At 33.9% G+C, this 22,842-nt stretch overlaps 1 long non-coding RNA gene across 1 annotated transcript; it reads right to left on the bottom strand.

Moving 5' to 3' along the window:
• Positions 1 to 21,469: 21,469 nt before the first annotated feature.
• On the bottom strand, positions 21,470 to 22,600 carry LOC121208353 (uncharacterized). Its single transcript, XR_005903334.1, has 2 exons — positions 22,162 to 22,600; positions 21,470 to 21,845 (listed from the first exon to the last, which is right to left on the bottom strand). It is a non-coding gene; the product is annotated as an uncharacterized lncRNA (long non-coding RNA).
• Positions 22,601 to 22,842: the final 242 nt, after the last annotated feature.

The raw sequence follows: 22,842 nt of genomic DNA, 5'->3' as shown, positions 1-22,842 counted from the left end.
ATGTTATGGATGTATGAAATAATCACATGCCTGATAATGCTTGAAAAATGTTTAAATCCCGGTTGAATAAATGGAAAATCAATGGATATGTGATTTCCCAAAATGAATGAGGTACTGCATTTGTTGCTAACGGGATTTAGCTTAAACGAGTAATCCTATTGACCTCATTACAGAAAGGATTTGGCCTAGACGAGTAATCTTGATATAAGTCCTCTCGAGCATATGTTACGGATTAGATTTAGCTCAGAACGGGTAATCCAGATCAAGCTCCTTAAAGCATATGTCATAAAAAGGATTTAGCCTGGACTGGTAATCCTGTTGTATACATGTGTGGCTCGAGAGTGTACTCTTTGAAATAGTACCTTATGGGTACCATTGAATATGAGTTGACGGATCTTGATTTGTACACCTTGAGTGTACTACCTGTTTATCTATCGATATTTCAAATAAATTCAATGGGTAACAATCCAGGTATAAGAAGGTATGAATAATAAAATGAGTTATTACACGTATCCATCTAAAATACAAGAAAATGATGATACATGACAAGTGATATATGAAAGTATGAGATGATGATATTTGTACGTGGAAATTATTTCATGAGAATGTTCATCCTTAATTATAGACTTGTACACCTTGAGCGTACTACCACTCGTGTGACATTGATATTTCGAATGATATGAGTAAAGTTCTGACATGAAATAATCTGAACTCGAGATGAACTATTATGAAATTATACTTGTAATATAAAGAGATGATTTATACATGTTAAATGAATACATGTTGTGGAAAGCATATGTGCATGGAAACTTGATTGTTGTTGAGCCCATATATGTTCTGATTTTATTACGGGATATATGATTAAAAAAAGGAAAGGAGGATGTGTGTAAGGCTTGAGGTCAAATTGATTGAATATGCCTTACATAGTTACCTCAAAATAGAATGAATAGTAAGTTAACTACCATGTTATACAAACTTACTGCGCATTTTATGCTTACTTAGTTTTATTTCCCTGTTTTAGAGTAAATTGAAAGGTCGTTGGATTGGAAGCTTGGCAGAGATCACTCACACTATCCATCGGCCCATGTCAATACAATATGATAAAGCAATTATGGTTGCAATGGCATGTATAGGTTATATTGGTCATATTGGCATGTAAATGTAAATGATTATTCTAATCTGAAATGGCTAGTGATGATTATGTTTTGGTACATGTATATATATGTATCAAGTTTACTTTATATAGATAACATAAGTGTTTATTATTGATTGATTGAGAAAGGTAAGATTTAAGCATGAATGCATGTAGCAATATATCATGTTAGATGTTATAAATTGCTTGAATTCAATGCTTGGGCTATTTGGTATTTGGATGTAAGTTTGGTGCAAGAATTTGGAATGATTTTGGGTGAGAAATGAAGCTAGGAATGACATTATTTTGTCCACACAGGCAGATATACGGGTGTGTGGCTAGACCATATGTGACACACGGCTTGGTACATAGGCGTATGGTTAGGCCATATGCCCCCTGCACCTTAAATTCAAGAAAACAGAATGCTCATAATTGAGTATACGGGTAGAGACACGGACAAGTTTCTTAGTCGTGTATGCTACATGGCTGGAACACGAGCGTGTGTCTTAGCAGTGTGAAACCTGCACCTAATTTCGAAGGAATTTAACTAACCACACGGCCTAGCACACGGGCGTGTGGCATAGCCGTGTACACAAGTCAGAGAGTTACACGGGGTCGAACATGGCCTATAGCACGGGCGTGTTCCTTGGACCACACAGGCATGTAAGCCTTGTACCTTGGAAAAAATTTTGAAATTTTGCGAAAAATTCTTAGAGTTTCCAATTAAGTCTCGACTCGATTCTAATGCTAGTTTTGGACCTCGAGGGTCCATTTAAGGGACGTTATGAATAAATCTCAAGGAATGAATAGTAACTATTTGAATATTTGAAAATATTCTGAAAGTTTCAATAATGCTCCATAACCCTATTCTGGCGACGGATATGAGTTAAGGGTGTTACATAACCTTAGCGAAAACCATACTTCTCATACATGCTTTCCACACATCATTATTTTCATACAACACATCATGCACTTCAATACCTACATACAGTTACCTCATAGAAACCACGCAAACATACATACATATTGCCACTCTTCACAAATATATACTCATCTATATTGACATCCACCATGCAAAAAATCATTACAAGATAACGTGTAGAGGATAGGTCTAGAGACTTACCTTTACCTCAGTTTAGAGCTTCTATCTCGAATGTCTGTCCCGATCTAGTAGCAACAACTACTTAAAATATCATAAAATTTCTATTAGAATCCTTATTACAGATAGTTTACTATCGTTCCAATCACATGGACCCTCAAGCAAGGCCTTCCCAATCACACCTTACTTTTAACACCCTTTTCCTTCTATAATCTTGACATACTGAGTTGTAAGACTTAACAGAAAGTTGAATCATCCACAGATTAAACAAAATCTTGACTCTAACTTAACGAAGAAAAAGAAAACATCTTGGTTAAAGAAAAAATAACTAGAATCATAAAGTAAAAAATAAAGTCATCTGAAATGTCTTTCCCTTATATATAAACTTCTTAACCCCATACTATGGACTTGACAAGTGCTGATGCTTACCTAACCCAAATCCTCTTATTTTCTCACAAAAATTCAGGGGTAGGTAAAGAGAAGTCGGAGAAGATCTTTGCTATTGTTTGACCAGTTATGGAAAGGGTCAAATAAATCCAATTGACTGTTGTTGATTAGTGGCCAACCATGTTACTATGATGATTTATTAGGTTGCTTGCTTTAGTGTATAAGCAATGTTCCATGCATTTCACTACTTCGTTCTATTCACTGCTTTTGTTGCTGCAAAACCCCCCAACAACTTTCAACTAAACCTGTTGCAAGAACCAGCTTGAACAGTGTTCAAGAAAACCAAGCGTACTACACCTTGGCGGTGACTCACGTATGGCATAGTCCTAAAGACAATTAAGTCTCCTACTGTTTTTTTATACACTTGGTAGGTCATTTGGTTCAACTGAAATTCTAAGGCATACTCTTTCTTCACATTAAGTTACTTTGCAATTAAATCCTTAGATACCCTCAATTGGCAGCTACTTTAGTGTTAGTATGTGCTAATACTCTATCTCACCAACCAATTAACCGAGTGGAAGATCATGCTATCATAGTGTGTCAAAACAGAATTAACATGAATTACCTCACTCTCAATTGGATTCGCCAATTCTGAGGTGTGACAATTCTTCTTCATTAAATTGCCAAACCAAATAAGACAAGTTTTATAACCACCTTAGTAGCAGTCTACAGTTGGAACTGCTAAGTGCCACTTAGCAATTCTCAGCTCAATATGCCTCAACAGTCTCCCCATTTGGCAATTTGATGAAAAAAATAAAAAATATATATATAGGAAGCTAACTACCACAATCAACAATAGCTCCCCCTGAGCACAGCCTCACTCTATTCAACTTAACTTAGTACATAATATAGTCATTTTAACTATTAATGTTATGCCTAGTATTCACACCAATAATCAAAATACTAAAAGCTAAGCAAGTAGCAAATAAGGTAGAATGCATCAAAGTAAACAACTCCATAGCATGATATCATAGTCCCAAATCAACGAAATCAATGGTTTTAATTTGGATTCAAGGGTTTTTGAGACTTATCTTAAATCAATGAAATTCATTAAAGGGTTATTGATATTTGATCTTAAAAATGGGCTTGGGGAGAGTTTGGATCCAAGAATCTTCGTGACTTGATCTTGGATATATTATTCCACTTCAAAGGTCTTCTAAACTTGATCTAGAATAATGGTTTTATCTTTATTGTGATGATGCATCCAAGTTGTAGTAAGTTTTGATCCAATGGTCTTCAAGACTTAATTTCTCTCTCCCTTGATGCCCCCTCCAACTAAATAATTAAAAAATAAAAAAGCTAGGCGTCAAACATTAGACTTGACACTTCTACAATGCTTAGCTACAATAAACCATGTATTTAGTTTTTATAGATGTTATAGATTAGGATTAGCTCGAGCGTTACTGGAAGCCATTATTATTAGTTTCAAACCATATGTTTCGTTTTTATTTTAATTTTATACCTATTATATATATATTATTATTAGTTTCAAATCATATGTTCATTTTTTATTGGATGTTACTTGTAAATGCACGCATGTATTCTAAGCACATGGTATCTATACATATGCGTGTGATAATATTTCTAGTATAATTTAATTATTTTTTATGCAATATTTATTTTTATACCTAACTTTACTCTAACTCTTAAATAAAAAAAAATTAAACATGTTCGAACCTATGAACTTTAATTATTGCAATAATCACAATTATCAAGAAAAATAATTTAATTATTAGAAAGAAATATGTAACCAATTAAAATAGTACATTTAATCGAAGAAAACATAATTAAACAATATGGTAGAAAAATAAAAAAGTCAAAATCAGGAAAAAGAAGGCGTTAACCAGCACCTGACGGGTGTTGAAAGTATCAACATTAGCATGTGTGAGAGTGCCAACACTTGCGCTGTTATTAAAATTAGGTTTAATGATAAGACGGTCTATGAAATATAATTTGATTTTCAGATTGGTCCTTAAAAGTTTTTTTTTGGGGGGGGGGGTTAAAAAGTAATCCTTAAATTTTAATTTCGTCGGTCCAAAATATAACCAATTAAATTGCGTCTTCAACTCGTTTTTAACTTTCTCTCACTTATGTAACAAGTTGCCCACCCAGAATCCTCATTCATCATTTCTTCTTCCTATCCTTAACTGCAAAAGCAAACAGAATCAATACAAGAATAAAGTTGACCCTTTCGTCTAGAAAATTAAAATAAAGAACAAATAGAAGAGTCCTATTAAAGTAAAGTACAATAGGAAACAGATTCATGCATGGTGGTGAAGTCCAGCGTCAGCCGCCAAAATAGAAAACACGAAATTTGCAGGATGACATCACATCTCGTACTGATTTTTCAGGGGAAAAAAAAAGAATACTGAGCTAACCTAAAATCATTTTTTAAAGGGTGCATTCTACATCTATCGCTATACATAATTGGATATCGCAACTATCGTGTTTAATTGCTTTGCTTTTCACTTCAAATTAAATATTGAATTATTAGTCAATCGTTAGTTGGATGTTATTTTACTTCAAAAAAATCTGAATTTGAATGATTGATGTTCCAAAAATAAATATTAAATTACGAATTTTTTTATTAATTCCTCGATGCCCGACTTATAAAAATAGTTTAGGTATTTAATTCAAACAAAAGTATAATTTGAGGGTCCATTATTTAATTAAGTCTTGTAGATAGTCTTGTCCATGAGCTTGAAGTCTTGTTCGAAAAGTGAGAGGTTTAAGTAAAAAATAAAGTTTGTTTAGAAAACGGATCAAACTTCATGTAAGTCTTTTTGGCCCGGGCTCGGCTCGGCATAAATATGCAAAAATAGAAAAAATTTATGATGTTTTCCTATTATTTTCTTTTTTTCTCATTATTTTATTATCATTTCACTATTATATTGTTAATATTTTATTGTTATTGTTAGATATTGTATAACTTTATTTTATTATTAATTTTGTTATTATTTAAAAAGTATTTGCTTATCAAGTTACACCTATATTAGTGTTATTTAAGTATAAAGATTTTTTAAATTTATTTTCAATTTGTTGGGAATCATTTATTTAAATGATTTTATTATTTTTGATGTATTATATTTTTTTAAAAAATTATATAAAAAAATTAATATGAGCGGGTCAAGCCGAGCCCGAGTTTTAGCATTTTTATCTAGACTGGACTTGAGTAAAATTTTAGGCTCATTTTTCGAGTTGGTTTAGATCTATCAAACGGGCCTAAAATTTTGTCAAGACTCGACCCAACTCATGAACAAGTCTACTTGTAAAATTAATGTGTTCGAGATGATCACTTGAATGCTTTGTTTAGTATATTGCAAATAATAATAATAATACTAATAATAATAATTTTTTGAAAGGTTAGAAAATGAAAGATATGTTAATTACTTTTTAGGTTTTTTTTTATTTTTTATTTTTGAAAAAAAATTAAATTAAATTTTATTTTAAAGTCCATTGTTCTGGGCATTTTTTAGATTAAGCACTGTTTGTTTAAGCATTAAGTAGTATTGGGTTAAAATTGTTTTGTTTGTTTTTGTTGTTGTGTTTATATTGAATTTTAAATTGTTTAATATTTTGCATAACTCTTCATATTAATTCAATTTAGAAAAATAAATTATTTGTGTTAGTAACTTAGTATATCAATTTATGATGTATTGTGAATAATTTATTAAGTAATTCAATTTAGAGAAAAATTATGTTGAATTTATCATTTGTTTAAAGTTTTATCAATTTAAATAAAAAATTTTATTTTAATTGTAGCATCCTTACCCAAATTATTGATGAATCTAAATAAGTGATTTATTAAAAAAGTATCCACATCTTACTCCTCAATATTGAACTTGATGCATCCATTTTAAAATAATTAAACCAGTGGGTGTCAATTCCTCCCAACAATGTATTAGTATTTGAGTATTGAGGTATTTATACCTTAATGTTAGATATTCATACTTAACCCCTTAACAAAACTTAAATAACTACTAATTTCAGTAAGTATCGATACTCTCTGCTAATGTATCAATACCTAAATTGTGGTATCGATACTATTACTTCAGATATTAGTACTTAGCCTCTCTCAAAAGTTTAATTGACTACTGAGTTATGCTAATATCGATATCTTTGCATAGGTAGGGGCGAAGAAATTTTTTTTAGGGGGACCAAAATTAAGTTGTAATTTTTTACGATAGTAAAAATACAATTTCACCATTTGAATAATCTATATTTTAATATTTTTTAAAGAATTAAATCAAAATTTTATCATTTTTAAGGGGTCAAAATGTAATTTTATCTTTACTAATTTAAAATTTTAAAGGACCTAAATGGAATTTTTGTTAAGGCCCCTGCCAACCCTGTAGATACGTCTTGCGCATAGGTATCTATACCTATATACAAAGCGGCAAAAATCAATCCCAAAATATTAAATTTAAGCATACCAAAATAATTAATCAAACAATTTCTATCATACCATTCTGGCCTAAATTTATGAATCAAATGTATACTTAAAAGACTATTAGGGACCATCAATCAGAAGACCATAACATTGCCATTTTGGCTAAATCTATACATTAATAAGCAAATTCTACCTCAAACATACAAACACTTATAACTAAGTTATACCTCAATTCATACAAACCAACTCAAAAAGCATACCATACAATAGGTTGAGTGACTTACCAAACACTTAAGTACATGACAAGCTAAAAAACATATATGCTTAATATTGATTCGGATTTGACTTTAATCATAACAACTTACGCCACAAAAACTACTTTCACGCACTAAGCCTTCATATATGCTTAATATTGCTCTAACTAAATTCCATTTTACCCTTTTTTTTCCATATTAGTGAATTAATTTTACCATTTACCACATTAACATACTAATTCAAATTGACTTCCAAATCTTACCTATGTACAATTTTACAAGCTTTTAGCTTCTTCCTTTCTTTCTTTTTTTTTTTAATTTTAATCAACTTCTTGACCCAATAACAAAAACATTATATTACAGATATGAAAATTTAAGTTCGATTTCAAACAATTTTATTTCCTTTCCCTAATTATCAAAAATAAAATTTTAAACCATGATACTAATTCAAGTTTAATTATTAGATACTAAATTGACAATATATCATAATTTCACTACTAATTTAGAAGTTTTACGATTACAAAAGTGAAGTGCAATTTGTTTTGAACAATACGAAAATGGTAATCAATGTGAATTAATCTCTTCTCTTTTTTTTCCTTTTCTAACTTTCTTTAATCTTATTCATAACTTTTTTATTAATTTTTTTATATTATTCATGTTCGTTTTACAACCGAAAATATTTAGAGTTCGTAGTTGTTCCTCTAAAAAAATAGTCTTCAAGCTCCCATTAAGAGTACAATGTGTCTTATCATTGCGCCCAATCACTTGTTGATAATAGAGGTACTCATGGGCTGGGTAGGGCCCAACTAAAATTTTTGGCCCGTTTATTAGGTCCGACCCGACCCAAAAAATGGGCATAGAATTTTGTCTAATCCCGATTCGGATAAAAATTTTAAAACTCAGGCGCAGCCCATATTAATTTTTTTATATAATTTTTTTAAAATATAATACATCAAAAATATTAAAAATATTAAAATAAATGTTTCCCTACAAATTGAAAATAAATGTTCAAAAAAATGTAAAACACAAGAAAATAACAAAAAAGAAAAACAACAGCAACAATAAAAAAAGATGCATTTTATTTTGCATATTTGGGTCAAGTCAAAAAAGTCTTACCCGAGGTTTAATCCGTTTTCTAAATAAGTTTTATTTTTTTTGTTCAAGCTAATTTTTCGAATTTATATTTTTATCTAAACCCTCTTACTTTTGAAATGTAATCGGCCTAACCTTAATTGATAACATTTCTATTGATTTTTATACTACATATGCACATTTGTTCCATAATTACTACCTTACCCAGTGATTCAGAAAAGGCAAGTTCGTTGCTAATGTAAATCGAGAAATTAGTTTTGGGACTTCAGCCAAACATCTTGCATTCGAATGTAAGTTCCCAAAGATATATAAATGATTCATTAATTTATTTTTTAAAATATTTTTTCTAATTCATTATTTTCAAAATATTGCAGGGATTGATGTGTTCAGAACTAAGTCACATCTGTTCACTAAGAATTTTATACATTTGTTTTATGGTTATAGTCTTCGTACTATTAGAATACAAAATTATCTTTCAATCATAGTGTTTTTTTAAATAAAAATAAAAAAAGCTTTTTCTTAAGAATAATTCTAACCAATTTTTAAAGTTTTTACAAATTATATTTTATTAAATAAATAATAAGAATTTTCTTTTACCATATTAAAAATGAAGGATGAATGTTATACAATTTAAAACAAATATTTAACAAAAAGTTTAGTATAATATTTGACATTTGAAATTAATATTTTTTTATCTAATTTGGTGTCTAAATTTGACAATTTTTCTTAAGTTGGTACTCTATCTTTTTGGGTTCAATTTAGTACTTGAACTTGACTCTTTTTCCTAATTTGGTATCTAATCTTTTTTTCCTGATTTGGTACTTGTCAAATATTTTATAAATTACACCAATATATTAAAATTGTTTTGTTTTATGGGGTAGCAAAAATAATCAATATATGACCTGCATATGACATATGACAATATATTTTTTTTGTATTTTATATGTTTAATTGCTTTTAGTTTTATTTATTTAATTAATTATTTTATTAATTAAAATTAATGAACTTCTTTTAATTTGAGGTTTTTAAAATCTTTTCTTTTCTTATTTAATATTAATTCACTAAACATAGTTCAATATTTATTTTTTTAAAATGAATTTCCTCTAATACTGACAATACTTGTGTAGCATAAAAAAAATTAACACCGTTAGTATTTTACGTAATTAGTACAATATTTAATAAATTTAGGTACCAAAAATTAAACCTAAAAAAATTTAGGTACCAAATTAGAAAAAAATATGAAGTTCAGAGACTAAATTAGACCAAAAAAATTTAAATACGAAATTAAAAAATATCAAATTTAAATACCAAATATTATTTTAAGCATTAACAAAAGTTTTAACTCGCTCCATAGAAATTAAATATATAATAAGAAAGATGATTAAACAGAAAAAACCGTGTTTTGAATGGGAATGAGAAAAGATGATCTGAAAACGACATATGATAGAGAGTTACATAACCCCTGACCCATAATCAACCCAAAGACAGGCCGAAATAAATTATCAACAAATTATAAATGGATTGTCCTTTATAAATTATATAACATATAAGGCTACGTTAGAAAAATATGTGTATTTTTTAATTGGTATTTTAGGTTTTTTTAAATTAGGAAAATAAGTCATTTTTTGAGAGAGTATGCAAAAATGCGTCCAGTTTTTCTATCAACTGTACAAAAAATGCATCTAGCTGGACGCACTTTCCTCCAACAGTTATTTTCCCAACGTTTTTTTAAAAGTTGGTAACGGTAAAATTTTTCAAAAGGGCCAACGGTAATTCTTTTTCCTTTAAATACCATGCAATTTTTCTTCTTTTCACTCAAATCCAGCTTTCTCTATTCTCTCTAAACTCTCAATTTTCTCAACTTATATTTGAAAATTTCCTATACACTTTGTTTAAAAATACTATAGTTTTATCTAATTATTTTTTATATTCATTTCACTTAAATTTTCACAAATGGCAAGCTATTTGATTCATTTCAATGACAAATACATTTCCGCCGCTCAAGCAATAATGGTAAGAAGAATTTTTAAATTTTGTTACTTTTAATTAAGTTAAATTTGAAGCTTTTTTTTTTTTAAATTTTAAAATATTTTATTTTGTCGAATAAATAGACGAATGATCATGTTTTGGTAGGGTTCATACATAATTTGTCAAAGAGTCCAGACACTGAAATTCGTGGTTATTTGCAAGACGCGAGATTCTTACATGTGTCTTGTATGCTTAGGGACTGCAAATTAGATCCTACACTCATCAGCGCATTGGTGAAAAGATGAAGACCCAAGACACACACATCCCATCTTCCAAACGACGTGTGTACAATCACACTCGAGAACGTAGCTTTATAACCAGTAGATGGATCAGTCGTTATGGGGTCAATAGTCGTTCCCGGCAAAAAGGAAATTTGTGAGGCATTTTTAGGAAAGGTGTCGAACAAATTTCAAGGTGACCAGATAGTTATGAAGTGGTTGAAAACTAATTTTAAAGAACGTCCTCCAAACATGCCCGACATCGTCAAAGAGTAATACGCCCGAGCATTCATCCTGAGGTTAACCGAAAGTTGTGTCAAGCGACAGAACCTGAAAAGATGTCAATTGGTGGTTCCCCGCTTCTACTACAGTCATGGGTGTGGTGGTGACTACCATTTTTATATCCCTGAGTGAATGACCCTTACACGTTCCCATTGGTGACAAGATAAAAATCATTTTATAATAATATGTAGTTAATATAGTAAATGTTGTTTGTTTATTATATGTTTAAATTAACATATCGCTTGAATAGGTAGAACCATGGGCTGAGTTACATGAGACTATCGGAATAGCTCCAAGTTATCCGACTATTATTAGATCAACGCTTGAAAGCCGAGGTTAGTTACTAATTTGTTTTCAAACCTATAATAATTATGCAATGATTTGTAATTTAAAATTTCATACATAATAGAATTTACAGTTGTGCACTGTAGTTTGAATGGATGTCATACATCAATCCATATAACATAGAATACGTTTTACCAGAATTTTTGGCCATTTAGAGTATGTAGGATGCAAATGTGCCGTTAATAATGTACGTGATAGTGGGGATGCACGAATCGAATTGAGTGATGGCGATAGTTCGGGTAGAGGAAAAAAAATTCGCAACTATCGCGATACATGAAAGCACTGCACAAGCTTGATCTGCGAGGAAAGACTGACGAAAATTAACGAGATTACCATAAGGAGTACATCGACATTTGGGATTGTAGGATGAAATTCTTACCCATCTGCGAACCCTTTTTCTCGTCAGACACGACAACCTATTTGGAGTATATGTCTTGGTTCAAAGTCATCGGCAAGCCATACCTACTATCAGTTGAGGCAAGGAGTATGCAACTTTATTAAAAGAGGCCACAACAATCGTCCCAACAGCGTAGGTCAGGAGGAAATGCTGCAACTAGTTCGTCCTCAGGTCCAATCCAACAAGCGCCACAAATGTCTACACCACATCCTAGTGAATTCACTCCACTTATTCCTATTCATTTCACTAACCCCGTGTTTTTCACAAGCACCACACTATACACCACTGCAACACATTGCATTTACACTTCCCGCAGGTACATTTTTTAAGGAACCTCCGTCCCCAACATTTTACGCCCTTATGTCGAGATCGATATTGACACAAATTCCAACACACATGATAACTCATGACCGACATTGATGGTGACATCGATGCTTTCATCAATGATAGTATCAATGCGCACATCAATGTCGATATATCTGGGTTTTGTGACATCATATGGTTATTCGCTAATAGTATCACAAACACCCACCGCGTCGTTATTTTATCGAAGTAGGTCATCGGCGCTACCACCTTCTTGTGGAGTAGAGGACACACGATGGGAGGCTAGGACGACATCGCACTCAAACATGGAGAAAGGCAATAGAGGCAAAGACAAAGGCGAGAGTGGAGATGAAGATGAGTATGAAGGTCGAGGTGAAGACAAAGAAGATGAGAACTATGATCACAATGAAGAAGAGGAGCTGACACCACCACTTTTATGCAGAAATCCTACGTGCAATCATTACCACTACCCTGTGCCACATATTCGGCCCAACGACACCGATAATGTGTTTTTTTTGCAAAATATACTGATATTCATTAAAGAAAGAAAGGAAATGGCACACAGCTCAATACCTAACATCAACAACCACTCAAACGCAAAAAGCAAACCAAAAACAGTTAAAAACAAATTAAACACACCCACAGAACCAAACAAAACAAGCAAAAAGAAAACTAAACGCCATATACCAAAACCCAAAAAACTCAACGCTAAGGAGATATCAGCCAAATGATCTTCCAACCACGTTTTCGGCTGTGAAAATACTCGCCCCTACGATTTCTCCTTTGTAATCTCTAGCTAGAATTGCAGAAATTGAACTATTTGAAACACTTTGAAATGATGCATTGAAGTTTACTTTAATGAACCCATTTTTTAGTGGTCTCCATAGTTTTTCTGTCATAGATCTGGGAACACTCTTTAGAGACTCATTACATAAACTTATCTCCTTAAAATATCCATTAATGAAGCTTAAAGTTTCCTGTAAAGAGAACTTGATACCTTCATGCACCCATTTGTTTCTGCGCTACCATAATGCCCATAATGAAATGGATATCATCTGTCTGTTATTGTCATCACCTGCAATAAAAGTGTTAACAAAATGATCTTTTGGATTCGAGGTACATCCAACCAGAGCCTCCTTGACTTGTAAGCCCCTCCACAACTGTCGTAAAATGCAGCACAACCACAGTAGGTGATCAGAATCCTCCGGCTCCTCCTTGCAAAGAGGACAAAAAACTTCAGCTACAAGAGTTTTCTGAGCAAGATTATAGAGATGTGGAACCAAGTTTTTCGACAATCTCCACACATGAATTTTTATTTTTGAAGGAATTTGCAAATTCTAAAGCATCTTGTAAAAATCTAAAGAAAAATGCGTATTAGGCAAATTGTAAATATTGTATTGATTTTTCTCTGTAATAAGGACCTTATACCCACTCCTCACAGAGAACTCCTCAGTAGCTTCATGTTTCCAGACCAGCATATCCTCCAAGCCATGAATGTTAATCGGAATGGCCAAAATTCGCTGAAGCTAGTCACTATCAGCAATCCTGCCAATAAGCTTCTTATTCCAGGTATTGGTGACTGGCTCAATTAATTGATTCACACAATTCAATTGCAGAATAAAATTCTGGAATACTAATCTATTGTTATTCTGGCCAAGGATCCAAGGATTATTCCACAAATTAACACGAGTTTCGTTCCCTATTCTCCAAATAATTCCCTCAGCAATCAAATCTCTGGCCCCACAAATACTTCTCCAGGTAAACGATGGGTAAAAGCCAATTTTTGCACACAGAATATCTGAAAACGGAAAATATCTTGCTTTAAAAACTTTAGCTAAAAGACTATTCGGCTGAGATAACATATGGCACACCTGTTTTGCAAGTAGCATCTTATTAAACAACCCCAGTTTTCGAAAACCCAGACCACCATCACATTTTGGGGCACAAAGCGTTTTCCACGTGCTCCAATGAATACTTTTAGCAGATTTAGAGTTTGACCACAAAAATTTGTTCATGATACCTCTAATTTGTGACAAAGCTCTTTTGGCAGCGCGAAACATTGCATGACATACACTGGTAAAGCTTGTAGAACTGACTTTATAAAAACCTCCTTACCCTCATTGATAAAAATCGCACACTCCAGCCACTAATTCTTTTCCTGAATCTGTCCACAAAATCAGCAAAAGCCCAGTTCTTTTTCCTACCGACCACCATTGGTAGACCTAAATACTTTTTAGGATTAGAGGCTTCCCAAACTCCCAAAAGATTAGCAATCGACTCTTTGATGTTAGCTTACACATTTGCCCCAAAATAAATAAGGGATTTATTAAAATTTACTCGTTGCCCCGATATTGACTCATATTCCCGAATAGTGTCACGAACCACCATAGCTCCTTCACTAGAAGCATCCCCAAAAAGAATACAATCGTCTGCAAAGAACAAGTGGTTTATCAAAAATCTCTCCCTACCAATAGGAGCCCCTTTCATCAAACTACTTTGTTTGGCTTTTTCAAGCAAAATAGAGAACCCCTCGGCACAAATAAGAAAGAGATAAGGGCTTAAAGGATCACCCTATCTTAACTTACGAGATGGCATAAACCTCTCACTCATAGCCCCATTAGAGTAGCTGACCGAACAAACGCATCTCATTATAGCACAACCCAATCCGCATGGAAGCCTAACCTAGTCATCATTCCAGCTAAGAAATCTCCTTCTACACGATCATACGCTTTACTCATATTGAGTTTAAGCGCAAAATTGTCTTTCTTCCCTTTCTTCTTCATCTTAAGAGAGTGTAAAACCTCATAAGCAATAAGCACGTTATCAGAGATAAGTCTTCTTGGGATAAACGCTTATTGAGCTTCATTAATGCAACACCCTAAAATCTTACTTAATCGATTCAGCAAGACTTTTGCAATGATCTTATAAATAACGTTACATAAGCTTATGGGTCTAAATTGGTAGAGATTCCTACGTTTCTCAACTTTATGAATTAAAACAATAGAAGTTTTATTAATCTCTCATAATTCTGATTCACCTCTTAGGATAGATAAGTAGAATTTGGCGACATCAGGCCCTACATTATGCCAATATTTTTTAAAGAAAATTGCAGAAAAATCATCAATGCCAGGTGCTTTCAATGGAGCCATGTCTTTGACAGCAGCTCTAATCTCCTCCTCAGTAAAATGCTTTAGAAGGTCCGCATTCATATCCGTAGAGATCTATTTTTCCACAATCCCAAACAGCCGATTATCTGCCCCCTCCTTAGAAGCTGAAAAAGATTATCAAAATATTTCACAGCAAGATGAAGCATCTCATCTATCGTAGAAACCCAACTACCCTCATCACTTTCCAGGCCATTTATCCTGTCTTTAAAATGACGTTGCATCGCTATTTTGTGAAAGAAGCTTGTATTTCGATCCCCATTCTTTAGCCAATTAACACGTGCCCCCTGCTCCCAAAAAACTTCTTTTTGGTCAGCCTCCAGATTAATCTTCAATTGAGCATCCAAAATTTCAGCTAAGATCTCATCGGTAGGTTCCTAATAATACAATTTATTTAGCCTTTCTTCAAGACCAAAACGACCTCTCCTTTTCTCCCTAATCTGAGCCCGATCCTATTGATGAAGATGTCTGTAACACCCCAAATCCAGCCCAGACATTATGACCGGATCCGACATGCCACATCGAAGCGTTCAAAACATTTTATATTGTTGATCCAGAAAAACTTGCTTAGTGTTTTAAAAGATAATTTCATTATAGGTTAAAGTGAATGGAAGCTGTGCACCAGGTAGGAAACCGAAAAAGAGGTGGTAAGTCCATCGGACTGCTTAAGTACCAAGCTCCCTTCGGATCCAATCCTAGACATGCATACCACCATTGCCACACCTTAACGTCATGGATATTTCTAGGAAACCGATTTGATTAAGTCATTTTTAGGAAAAGTGATTAATTTTGGAAAATACTTTCATTGCGGAAGCTTAGCTTGTTGTCGTGTTATTTTGAAATCAATTGTTGTTTTTGAAAACGCGCCCTAAAGCTATCCAATTTCAACAGTTAAAATAAGTAATACCTATCTTAGTAATACATAATAAAACCATCAAAAATAATTAAGCGGCCTTATTACATTTAAAAACCCCAAAACTTCAAACGTAAATAAAAGGATACCCAGTTCACCAGAAGAAAATCAAACTTTCAGAACGGGTGGCCACTCCGAATTCCCTCACAGCTCCAAGCCCACTATGGTTGGGGATTACCTGCGTGGATGAAAATAAAAGGGGTGAGTTTGGGGAAACTCAGTGTGTAAAGTAACCCAACCATAGCCTATATCAGTTCAAACCACAGAAATAGAATAAGTTGGCCTTAGCCAAGAACAGAATTCAGAATAAAACCCATAGGCCCGTAACAGAACAGAATAGATATTACATGTTTATGCAGAAACCCAACCCAGATTCATCCATAACAGCCCCGTACCAGCCTTACACCATGTGGGGAGACTACTCGACCCACCCAACCGCTACACACCACAGAAATCGTAGCGAGGCTGCTAGATATTGTGACGAAGTCACCAGATACAGATATTATGGCAGAGCCACCATAAAAGATATATGTGGTAGAGCCACCAGATCAGATAATTGTGGCATAGCCACCAGGACAGATATATGTGGCAGAGCCACCAGATCAGATAATTGTGGCATAGCCACCAGGACGTTTCCTCCATAGTATAACCTAAGTCCCCATGCAACAGATATATAATCATGGCATACATCATACAGAATCAGATCGCCATGCTTTTCAGTCAAAAGTAACCCTAGGGGTATAATGGTAATTTTGCATACATAGGGGTATTCAAGTAATTTAACTATTCTTAAGGTTTTCATACATAACATAGCCATTTACGTACGATCAGAAACACTTAACGCATTTTTTTAAAAATTTGGGCCCGTTGGCTCATTATCCCGTTTTTGGCCCATTAAGCCCCAAAATATCGAAATGCACAGAATCGCGCACTCTGCAGTCTTATCACTTTAATTTACCATATACATCAAACTATTAATATCATGAGCATTCACACACTCGCAAGATCTCAAAATACCGGCTTTTCAGCATTTCGGCTTTTCGGCTTGTGCCGATCTAGTCTATAAGAGGGTGTTAGTTACACACCTGTTTGCGACGATATGCTGACGAGACCACACACGAACCGCCTACAATTGGATTACTAACACGTTAATCTAACTATTCAAATACAAACTACGTATTAACCCCTTACAATATTCGGCCAACCACACCTACAGATCATAGTAAGCTTATAAGAAATCAATAAGCAACTCATTAACAATTTTTTGTCAATGTTTACCAGATAATCATAATTTCACTGCAAGCTGTCTTCCTGAGCAATAATCACTAAATTATTTATAACTGGAGCTACGAAACTCCAAATCAAGTGCCGTTAATTTTCCCTGAAAATAGACTCATATATCTTCTATCCATAAAAGTTTCAGAATTTTTGGTTTAGCCAATCAATACCAGATTTTTCTCAAAGTTTTCCCATGTTTCACTGTTTGACTAATCTGACCACTCTTCATTACGAATCAAATTTCTCATTGTACAGAACTCAAAATATGTTCTCGTTTATTTCATTTGAAACTAGACTCATTAAGCTTTAATTACATAATTTATTCAGCTTCTAATTCATCTCCCACAACTTATGGTGATTTTCCAAAGTCACATTACTGCTGCAGTCCCAAGCAGATTTATTACCAAATTCACTCTTTCACACATAACTTGCATGCATGTTATTTAAATATGTATATCACCAATCAATCATCACATATCTATGAATTTACTTAAGTATAATCTCCATTTCATCATTTTAAAGCACAACATGTTAGCCGATTTTTCCCTTTAGCATCTAAGGCACATGCATGCTCATTTGTTTGGCTCAACTTCACCTATCTTCCATTTTTCATCAAAAGAACATGAAACAACAACCATTTCCTTCATTTTAATTCATGACTAAATGCTCACAACACAACTAAAAATCAAAATATGCTTCAAGAGTTAAGGTAGAATCAAGAAGAACTCATGAACATCAAGATAGAAACAAACTACCATGAACTTACCTTCAATTATCTTCCCCAAGTGACCGAACATTCAAGAGCTTTCTCCTCTCCTTTCTCTTCTCTAACTTTCAGCTATGATGAACAAAGATGGACAAAACTTTGTTCTTTTCACCCCTTTTTCTTTTAATAAAATTTCATATTTCATCCATTTAATTCTTTAATACAAAAGACATGAAATGCCAATCATGGAACATTTACCTAAACCATTATCATGGAACATTTACCTAACCCATTATCATGGAATATTTACCTAATCCATTATCATGGAACATTTACCTAACCCATTATCAATTTGTACCATGAATTATGGATATCAAGTGCTCATATTGTCTACAACAACATGATGGCTGGCCACTTCATGTAAAATGGGAGGTTTGTCATGCAAATCCTCCTATTTTGCACTCCTATTTATTTGGCCACTTCAATTTAGCCTATAGAATTTTCAAACATTTTCACATAGGTCCTATTTCATAATTTCACCCCCTTTTTCTTAAAGAACAAAAATTAACTAAAATTGTCGGGTTTTATCTTAAGCTTGGGCCTTCTAGAGGCCCACTAACATAATTAAACCTATGCCAACATTCACAGAATTCCCGAAAATTGGGGCGTTACAATGTCGACCCAAAAGCTCAAGCTTACTCAGCACACTCCCTGTTAGCGATTCCTATTTTCTTTTAAGTATCTTCTCAAATTAGTTCTTAAGGCACCAACTAGCCTCAAAACGAAACAGTTTCAACCCCTCGGCATGATCGAACCTCTGTTGACCAATGGTATCTAAACCATTATCATGGAACATTTACCTAACCCATTATCATGGAATATTTACCTAATCCATTATCATGGAACATTTACCTAACCCATTATCATGGAATATTTACCTAATCCATTATCATGGAACATTTACCTAACCCATTATCAATTTGTACCATGAATTATGGATATCAAGTGCTCTGGCCACTTCATGTAAAATGGGAGGTTTGTCATGCAAATCCTCCTATTTTGCACTCCTATTTATTTGGCCACTTCAATTTAGCCTATAGCATTTTCAAACATTTTCACATAGGTCATATTTTATAATTTCACCCCCTTTTTCTTAAAGAACAAAAATTAACTAAAATTGGCGGGTTCTATCTTAAGCTTGGGCCTTCTAGAGGCCCACTAACATAATTAAACCTATGCCAACATTCACAGAATTCTCGAAAATTGGGGCGTTACAATGTCGACCCAAAAGCTCAAGCTTACTCGGCACACTCCCTGTTAGCGATTCCTATTTTCTTTTAAGTATCTTCTCAAATTAGTTCTCAAGGCACCAACTAGCCTCAAAACAAAACAGTTTCAACCCCTCAGCATGATCGAACCTCTGTTGACCAATGGTATCTAGTAAAATAGGGCAGTGATCCGAAAAAGCATCGGATAAATGTTCCACTTTGCAATTCGGGAAAAGATTCAGCCAATTAATAGAAGCAACCCCTCGATCAAGCCTCTCTCTTATATTTGTAGAAAGAAATCACCCTCGTTCCCACGTAAACTATCTACCCGTGTAGCCTAAATCATTTAGCCCACAGTCCTCAAGAGCACTTCGAAACTCCTCCATTTGCCGTTCTGATCTAAGACGACCACCCTTTTTCCCAAAAGAACTCGTTATCTCGTTGAAATCCCCCATAACCACCCAAGGAATCGATTGATCATGGCCCAACTGTCGAAGCAACCTCCAAAAATCGCCTCTAAATATTTCTTCCGGATTCCCATAAAATCCCGTAAATCTCCAACTAATACTACTATCATTGTCATGAATCTCAACATCAATATGCCAGCTAGAAAAACTTTTGAGCTGAACCACCAAATTTCCTTTCCACCCCAATGATAATCCACCTTTAGTACCTGACGCTCTTACATCAATTCCATTTAAAAAACCACACTTCAATCGAACCCGTTCCATCATTTCACACTTAATTTTGTTTCAATAAGAAACAAAATTTGGGGATTAACAACTCTTAGTTTATTCTTAACCCGATTGATAGCTTGTGATCTCCCCAAACCACGAACGTTCCAACTAAGGATCCTCATTTCATTCGGCTGTTCTGTTCAACAGAGCTAGCCGATACAACTCCATCCGAGCTACTTTTAAAATCAATTACCGAACCTTCCACCACCCTTTGACTTTTTTACCTTCCAAAATAAATAGCGGGTCATCTTATTGATTAAACATCATATCCATAAGCCCATTATCCCCCACATTGATAGCCGAACCTTCCTTATCCAAAATATGCCAGTTGTCCGAATCCTTAAAAATCTGCTTCTGACCAGATTCCTTAAGCATTGAATTAGGGAGTATAGATATTGTCCCTATGTCAGCCCTTAATTTCTCCTAGAATTTCTCTCACCGCTAAAATTACTGAACTGGTTATTCCTTTCTATTTCTATGTTACAGCAAACAGATCTATCCACCTTACGTAGCCACTGACTCACCATGCTGTTCCTTCGACGTGCCACCGCCCTTAAAGAAATGTTCCACCCAAATACGATATTACCAGGATCAATACATAATCTCAATGGACAAAAGCTTTCTCCATACCCCAATTTACCGTAGATGAAGCAAAAAAGACTCAACTTTTCATACTGAAAACGAGCATAAACCGTCATCTCTTTACCTACCCTGACCTTTTTCTTCCTTTTTAATGGCATGGACACATCCAAACGAACCCGTACACATATATATTTCTGAAACCCCGTCGCAGGAATAGTATAATCATATTCAATAAACTGCCCAAAAAATTCACCAAATTGTTTAGCCATTGACTCCGACATTAAGCCATAAGGCAAATCATGTATCTGCACCCAAAACTTAGTAAAATTTAACAGAATGCTTAATGGATCTTCTCCATTTTGAACTCTTTGTAAAATAAGCAGATGGTTATTGAAAAACCATGGTGTACCAGATATCACCCTTTGCAAATCAATTTCATGAAAGAATTGGAAAATGTATCTCTTTTCCCCCAGATCTGATATACAAATCCCACCAATGGGGTGCTAGAGATCAGCCATAGTATTTCGAAGGGAAGGAAAATGAACTACATTGTCAGTTAAACAGCGCCCAACCAAACAAAATTGATAACTCCTCTCCACCATAGCCGATTCCTCATTGAACTCTTCTTCCTCCTTGTCCATTAGCCTCAGATTTGCTATGCCTTCCTCCATAACAAGAATCACTTAATCTGTAGAGACAAACCAACTCCTCCAAGCAAAAAGAATACAAAAAGACCGTTTCATAAAGACAGACAAAACCGTGTCACAAAGATAGACTTGACCCAGTAAATATACTGTAAATTCCAAAACGTAATGACTGATGATGTGTTTTTCATTTATTTTTTGTCATGTAAATATAAATGACATCTGTAGAAGGCCCATTTTGCCTGGGCCTTTAAGTTTATTTACAATAAATAAATAAACCAAACAAAAAATAGAATATAAATTAAACTGTTTATAGTCCAAAAATACAAAGCCCAAATCTTGAGGCTCAAACCAAAAATTAAAGACCCCTAACCCAAATCAAAACAAGCCCGATAGACCCATCTCCTTAACAGTTTTTTGGAAACCTTAGAGCAAGGGTCCCTAGCACTGCTGTTGCCTTCGTGCCAGTTTTTACGCGCACCTTTGCCTCAGCCACCACGTGCACCTTCGTTCCTTCAGCTGGCCGCTCTCGTACCTGCAACAAACTAACAAACAAAAATAGCAAGCAAGCAATAGATAGCAAATAACAGCAAATGACAGCAAGGAAATTTGTATTTTTTTTTCTCTTTTATTTTTATTTTTTCGGCTATAAAGCCGAACGGAATCAAATGTAAGAGGGGATAATTTTTTTTCTTTTTTGACACTCAAATTTTGAATACATATCAATGAGAAATTCAAGGTGATGAAAAATTTCAACTTCTTCCTCTAGTTTTCGGATTTGATTTCTTTTCTAAATGTTTTTAGTTTTCCTTTTTAGTTTTCCTCTTTCGCATGAAAAAATAAAGGGAGAATGATACTTACCTCCGGCCTCTCATCGCGTTCCTTCTGTGCGTGGTCTACCACCAAAGTCAATGGTGGTGCGGCGACGCTCAATCATCTCCTTTAAGTTAAGGCTAAAACCCTAGCAAATAGGGATTGGTTTTGTTGCTGTAAAGAATGGCAGATTGCCATTCAAATTTTTAGTCTTAATAACAAGTAAAAACGGCGTCGTTTAGTCTTTGGAACCCAGGTGCCGAAACAGCACCGTTTCATGCTGACCCGTACGCGTACTGACCCGACCCCGGGAGGATCCGCGCGTTTCGCTACTTCGGGTTATTTACGCGATTGGTCCCTCCCTTTCGCGCTATTTTTCAAATTGAGTCCTGTTTGATTCCTTTTGCATTTTTAAATTTTTCATTGTGATTTGCATACTGTTTCAATTTAGTCCACGTTTAAACGCTGTGTTATGAGATCTGGAACATTTACCTTTTCAATCCTCGCGCATTGCGCTTTGGTCCTTGGTTCTATTTCAATGTTCTATCTTATTTATTAATTATCCCTTTAAGTTTATTTTATTTCAGTTGAGTTTTTTCTTTCATTTCAATATGTAATTCTTTTATTTTTTTATTTACTTAGTATTCTTTTCTTTTAAAAATTATTTAAATATATATCTTGAATTACTTTAATCATTTTTACTTCATTTCAATTTGGTATTTTACTTGC

The sequence above is a fragment of the Gossypium hirsutum genome, chromosome A10 (genome assembly GCF_007990345.1).
Source record: "Gossypium hirsutum isolate 1008001.06 chromosome A10, Gossypium_hirsutum_v2.1, whole genome shotgun sequence".
Classification (NCBI taxonomy): Eukaryota; Viridiplantae; Streptophyta; class Magnoliopsida; order Malvales; family Malvaceae; genus Gossypium; species Gossypium hirsutum.
This window is presented reverse-complemented; position numbering and strand designations above follow the sequence as displayed.